This window comes from Columba livia, chromosome 2, assembly GCF_036013475.1.
Source record: "Columba livia isolate bColLiv1 breed racing homer chromosome 2, bColLiv1.pat.W.v2, whole genome shotgun sequence".
NCBI lineage: Eukaryota > Metazoa > Chordata > Aves > Columbiformes > Columbidae > Columba > Columba livia.
In genome coordinates, this window is record NC_088603.1 from 30,146,088 (window position 1) to 30,152,416 (window position 6,329).

Consider the following 6,329-nt stretch of genomic DNA (forward strand, 5'->3'; position numbering starts at 1 on the left):
CAGGATAAACGCAATTCTGGCAGTTGCTTTTCTTCTATAGTGAATCATGTGTAGTACAAAATAAAGTACAACTCAATGACCACTTCCCAGTCTTCCTACAGCAGAAAACTCTTTTACCATGAGACATGTGGGTATTGTGGTCACCTCCTTCTACATAAGGCTGGTGTGACAGAGACATGCTGTGGTGAGCCCTGGGCTCTAATGAAGGGCTCTAATGTCCTCGAGTTAATCGGTGCCACCACCGGTGTTGCTGGAGGGTGATTTCACGCTCTGCCTGGAGGAGCTCTGGAGGGAGCGGGTGCCCTGGGTAGCAGCACAGTGATGTCTGGTCTCCCAGGGGGGCAGAATGACCTTGCTGAGACCTTCAGATGGGAACCCATGCTGTTTGTATATCTGTGCTTTATTCTGGGCCATCCTGCTCATCTGGCAATTGTAAAGTTTTGTAGAAGAAGAAATTACTTTTTAACATCGAAATAATGTTCTTCCGTATACCAAAGAAAAATGATAATAACTTCAATAGCAGCTCATGTACACTGTCTGCTTCCTTGTTTTCACAATAAAACATTTTTCTGGAATCTCCCTGGGCCTCTGCCCATGTCCGCAGTTATAAATGAGCAATCTGAACATTTCACAGTGCTTAACAGCCTCAACCTAAACTTGCATGAAGAAATGTTGGAGGCTGTAGGGGTTGGCTGGAGCAGGGGCTGTTGTAACTGTAACACAGAGGAACTGGAAGCAAAGCTCTTGTTAATGCTAAAGGAGAAGTTTGCCTAATTCCCTGTTAACCATGCTGAAAATCTTTTCCAAGAGACACAGTTTAATAGTCATAACTTGATTTCTGCTACTGTTCTTTACCTAATTAAACGTGTGTAAAAAAGCAGAAGACAGGGAGAAAATAACTATTAAACTCTTCAGTATTTGGGGTCACTGTGATATTTCACCAGTGCGGTAAGAGCAGGAAGAAAACAGCCTCATCCTTTTGTATTTCTGACACGTCTTGGGACACTTGCCTGACTACAGTGGTGATTGACGGACACCCAGTGCTGACTTTCCTATTTGTTAAACTGAACAATATACTACTTGTTTGCAAGGGTAGTAAGAGAAAAAAAATCTAACTACAGCACAGGTATAAAGCTTACTCAAATTAGAGTAAACTAATTATTTTCTTCCCTTATTTCTAGATATTGTTTATGGTTACCTTTAAATGGAAATATTTTCTTACCGTAATAACTCACAATGAAATTCTCTCTTTCTCTCCTTTATTCTCTTCTAGTATGTAAGTTTGTTCTGTAGTCTTACTTACCTAAATAATCCTACAGATTAGGTTTATTAAAGGGAGCAAACACAGACACATTTGACCAATTCATTATGGCCTTCAGACTTTTCACCTTTTCTGCATAGCGCTTTCCAAATTTAGAACAAATTAAAATATTGTGTCTGATGATCCTTTATGTGTGTTTGGTGTTTTAGAGGGTTGGTTGGTTTCTTTGTTTTAAAAAAGGGTTTATTTGAAGTTTGGTGTTTCAGAGTAAAAAAAAAAAAAAAAAGGGTGGTGGGTGGAATTTGTTCATTGCTTCATTGTGTGTGTGGGAGCTTCCTCGAGAGCTGCACAAGTGAGGTAGTCAGTGTGCTTCAATCTTGCTGTGCAACACTGATATTATGCTGACTGTTCCAGGAGTCCCTGTGGCTGAAGGTCACAGGCTAAATGTGACTTCGTTTTGTATTGGGAAAATACAATTTGGAAAATACAAACTAAAAGAAAAAAATGAAATGCAAAATTGAATGATGCTTATAGAGATTACGCAAAGAGATGATAAAAATCTCATTGTATGAAAGAAGCAAATTTTTTGTCTTTTTTTTTCAGTTCTGCGTTTTCTGTGATAAATAGCTACTTGAACAGGCAGTGAGTTCTGCATAGGAGTTTCTTACAGAGGGTTCTCTGCAGATTTGTTAGCTTTAAGGAATACCTTGGAAGGATTAGGGTAAGACTCTTAGCAGACTAAGTCTCTGGAGAACATTCTTGATAACATGTGACTGGCTTCTGACTTTTGACCTTCCCCTTTAAGATGTTGGTATCAGAATAATTATCACAAGGTACTATAGAAAATTAATTTTTTAAATTATTGCCTCCAATTAAGAAGGTTTTTTTAATGTGCAAATGAAATGCTATGTATGTAGAAGTCCTTATTGGTGGTGGCTCTTCATGATAAAGACATAAAACCAGTCTTTTTCAAATCTGACAAACTGATTTGATTCTCACTAAAAAGGGAATCTAAAACATGGTTGCCTTGCCTTCATGCTGCAAGACATCCTTTTTCCTTCATTGTCAGCACTAATGCATCGCCACTATTGCTAGCATAGCATCTTACTGCCATTTTGTGAAGATGAGCCAAGAAGGTTTACACAAGGTTTGAGGTTAAAGTCTTGCAGACACTTGACATTCTCCCACTTTTTTCACTCCTTGAGCTGTTCCTGAGGTAGCAACACAGGAGACCATTTCAGGATAAAGAAAATGCTGGTCACACTGCAAGTACCCTTATAAATAGATCTTCAGAAGTGAACGCAGAGCACTTCTACATTTAGTGTTCCCACTGCTGTTTCAAAAAGAACTAATAAGTTTTTGCTTGACTTCAATCTTTTTATTATCTTTCCTCCCTCCCCTGCCCTATGGAAAACAATAATATTTGTTCTGCCTAAAGAGAAGGTTTTTATTAAATCCTCTTGCAAATGGTCTCTGATCTCTGTTTGTATTTCCAAATCTTTCTTTCTTCCTTCCCAGCAGTGTCAGTTTGAAGGAGGAGCAAAATCTCTATGGCAGCAGGTTGCTTCCCAGATGTGTCAAAGAAACCTGCCAAGTTTTGTAGGTTTATTGTGTGTGATGCTGAGATTCTCTTTTGTGTTTGTCACATAATCAGTTGAAAATAGCAGTATTGGAACTAGGATTTCACACTCCTTTATTCTGTCCCTGGCAGGGTCACTGTGTGTTTCCTCGTCCATGTCAGTCTTGCGCTTGTTCCTGAGAGGGAGGAAACAGTGGGGTAAAAGCTGCCTCAATTTGCTTTTGAAGACAAAGGTCTCATTATGCCTATTGTACTGGAGCACTGGTACAAATCAAAAAAAGCAGCCCCCTGAGAGTGCTCAAATGAGGTTTTCTGGGGCTGTGTTGCATTTGTTTTCTCACTGGAAGGTCAGAAAGGCTCAGTAAAGTCAGTAACAGCAGATCAGTCTCATCTACACTGCAAAACAGAGCCATTTATTTTAATTGTGTCAAGGGGCAGGTTTCTCAGCAGAACAGCTATCAAGGTTCAGCCAGCCAGTCCTGCTGGGAGCACAGAAACTCCAAGTGATAGATGCTCCTCTTGTAGGATGTGTTATTGCCGTTGGGAAGACACTTCCACAGCTTTGGCATGTGCTTACTTCAATCTGCCAAATTAATTTCCTAGCTCTGATTTGGACTCAGTTCTTTCAAATAGCATCTGAGAGATGCTGGGATGCCATACCTGGCTGCAGTTTGGTTATGTACTCTTCAGTGCTGAGTGCTGCAGGAGTCTGATAACGCTGTTGAAATACCTGCACCGCACATCCCTAAGGAGAGCACCCTTGTCTGACTTTTGTGACGTACCCACAGTTGCTCAGTTGTGCAGTGCAGAAAAGCCCTGAGCTCCAGCTGTGTCAGCTGCTTGTTGTGATAATGACATCAGGTGAACAGGATGACCTAGCATCTTTTCTCATAAGCATGTTGCGCTTCTTTTCTTGGGACATCCGTTGGAGAATATAGGTGGTCCTCTGTGTCTATAGACTGGGTTTTGATGTGTTCCCGTGTTTTGATTACTTAATATAAGTTACAGGCTACTCTATTGATTCCCTATCAAATATCCTAGTTTAATTTCACTTGTGTTTGGAGCCAAAGCTGCATCAGTTAAATGCTTAGAACTGTTCTTCAGAAACATCCATTTCTTTCTATTGACTGTAGGGGAAACAGAAATTCCTAGCTTAAGTTCTTTGAGTCACTCTGTTGGTCTGTTTACCTTTGCAGTGCTGAAATAAGTTATGTGAATCCAGCCCATACCCTTTGAAGTGCCTGATTTAGAGCCTTTTGTTGCATTGCTCTTTTGTTACTGGCTGGTTTTCTCCCTTTTGCATCAACAGCAACAAAAAAAACCTTATTTCAGTGAAATTCCATCAGTCATGTATAGAAATAGAGGAAATACCTAAGAAATCAGAATGGATCCCAGAAGGGCCTCATGGCAATTTCTGTTCCAACTTCAAAAGGCACCATTTACATAATGCAACATCTTCTCTAGAGTGAATAAAATGAGATTTGCAAGAGCTTTTGTCTTTTATACCTTACATTTCAATGATAGACTCATAAAAATACCTGATTACATTTCAATGATAGACTCATAAAAATACCTGAAAGAGAGATGTTTGGTTAATGAAGCTGTGAAATTAAAGTTTGTTTCTGATGCACGGTAACAAAAAGGGCTTTCACTCTTATTTTAGCAAGCAGTAAGAGGCAGGTTCATAATAGCTGATCTAATCCAGTCCGACTTTGTTTTGTCTTAATCTCAGCTGCTCCCCATGCTCAGTTTCAATTTATTTATTACTGGGCTTCCTCTGGTCTCCTCTCATGCTTCCCTCTGGCTGTTCAAGATTGTAGACAGATCAGAAAGAATCACTCTCTTCTAGGACAAACATGGATACGCAAGGTAAGTGTCTGTTCATCCTTGACTTAGACTGGTACCCCTGTCTTGTAAGGACCTCTTTAACATCTCTACCTCTTACAAGAAAACAGTACTTTATTCCCATTAAAGAGTGCTTTCCATACTTGGGTAATTCTATGGAAGTGCAGAGTGCTCTAACCAAAGACTTTAACCACACTGCAGGTGCTTTTCTACATAGAATTTCTAAAGCTTGCAACCACCTTCAGGCTCCTCTCTTTATATAGGTTTCCCATTGAGTTATTCTTGCTTTTATTCATGGCTGTGGGGTTGTTGGTTTCCCACCCTTCCCCCCTCCCCCGAAGCTTTTACGACAACTACTTGCATTAGCTTCAACCCCTGGATCCCCCTGTTCTCAGTTCCCTCTTAAGCCTTCCACAGTGGCAGTGTTTTCTTTATGAGCTCTGAGAAGCCCAGAAAGGCACCCTTGCAGCTTTTACTCACTACAACTGCTGCACATACCTCCATGAGCAGCTAGCTTAAAGGAAACCAATTTTCAAAATGCTAAATGTTAGCAAGGATCACCCAGCACAAGCTTGATATGCCATCTGTTACAAGCAGGAACGAGGCTGCAGTGAAGAAAGAACACACTGAGAAGGAGAATAAATCCTTTTTCTTCATTTCTGTCACTCTGTGCTCTGCATATACTACCACATAATTTTTTTAACTACTTCAGGTTCCCTTTGCAGATTTGACTTTCAACCATTTCCTAACACATGTGAACAGACTTTAAAGTTGCTTCTATACTGCAAGTCGTCTATACTGGCCATCTATAGCACCCTTCTAACTGGAAGCATGATGCTAAGCAAATCCCAGCTGCTCTTGGAACAGATGATGGTAAGACTGCCATAAGAAGCAGCATATAAATCTCTTCTACCTTTCCAATGCTCATTGTATCCTGGCCTTCAGATATGTCTTTCCAGTTCTGAACTGGTCCCCTAGTTATTTTCTTTTGGTCTTATTTTTCTTATTCAGATGATGGAGGACAGCCAAGGCTTGCCACTAATGCTACTTACTATATCTTATGTGCCCCAATTGCAAGCAATCTCAGGCTACGTTTTTCTTTGGCAGCTAAGCGTATTGTGTTGATGCTATGAAAAAGGCCAAAAAAACCCCGTAAGAAGTCTAAACCAGTTCCTTCCAGGACATTCAGTTGCTATCAAATGGGTAGCTGCAGTCTGAACTCCTGTTTTCAGGGGTTCTTTTTTTAGGTGTTGTTTTTGGGCTTGTGGTGTTTTGTCTGTGTTTTGTTTGTTTGTTTGTTTGTTTGTTTGTTTGTTTGTTTGCTTTGTTTGTGTGTGTTTGTTTGTTTTTGTGAGCGCATGCATAACAGAGGTGAATATGGCCAGCTTTCACACAGGAAGCAGATTCTGGATGCTGTTCCAGCCCATGTTTGTCTCTTAAAACACAGCATCCCAAAGACTAAGCTGTAAGCTTGAATGGGACAGGATCCTGCTCCCCTACTTTTAAGGTTGGGAATGGTGGAGAACAATTGATACAACATTCTCTAGGACCAGTGATTATTTATTTAATTATTTATTTATTTTCTCAGCTACCCCACAAGTGTCAAGGTGAGGATTTTCAATACGTTCCTTTTCTTTGTTACAG

General features: G+C 40.2%; 1 long non-coding RNA gene across 1 annotated transcript in view; it reads left to right on the forward strand.

Annotated features, from left to right (window-relative positions):
* The window catches only part of LOC135578447 (uncharacterized), a 54,351-nt gene that overhangs the window by 18,111 nt on the left and 29,911 nt on the right, over positions 1 to 6,329 (forward strand). The window contains exons 4-5 of the long non-coding RNA XR_010470052.1: positions 4,573 to 4,709; positions 5,398 to 5,558. This is a non-coding gene — a long non-coding RNA (uncharacterized LOC135578447). The remainder of the gene's footprint in view (positions 1 to 4,572; positions 4,710 to 5,397; positions 5,559 to 6,329) is intronic.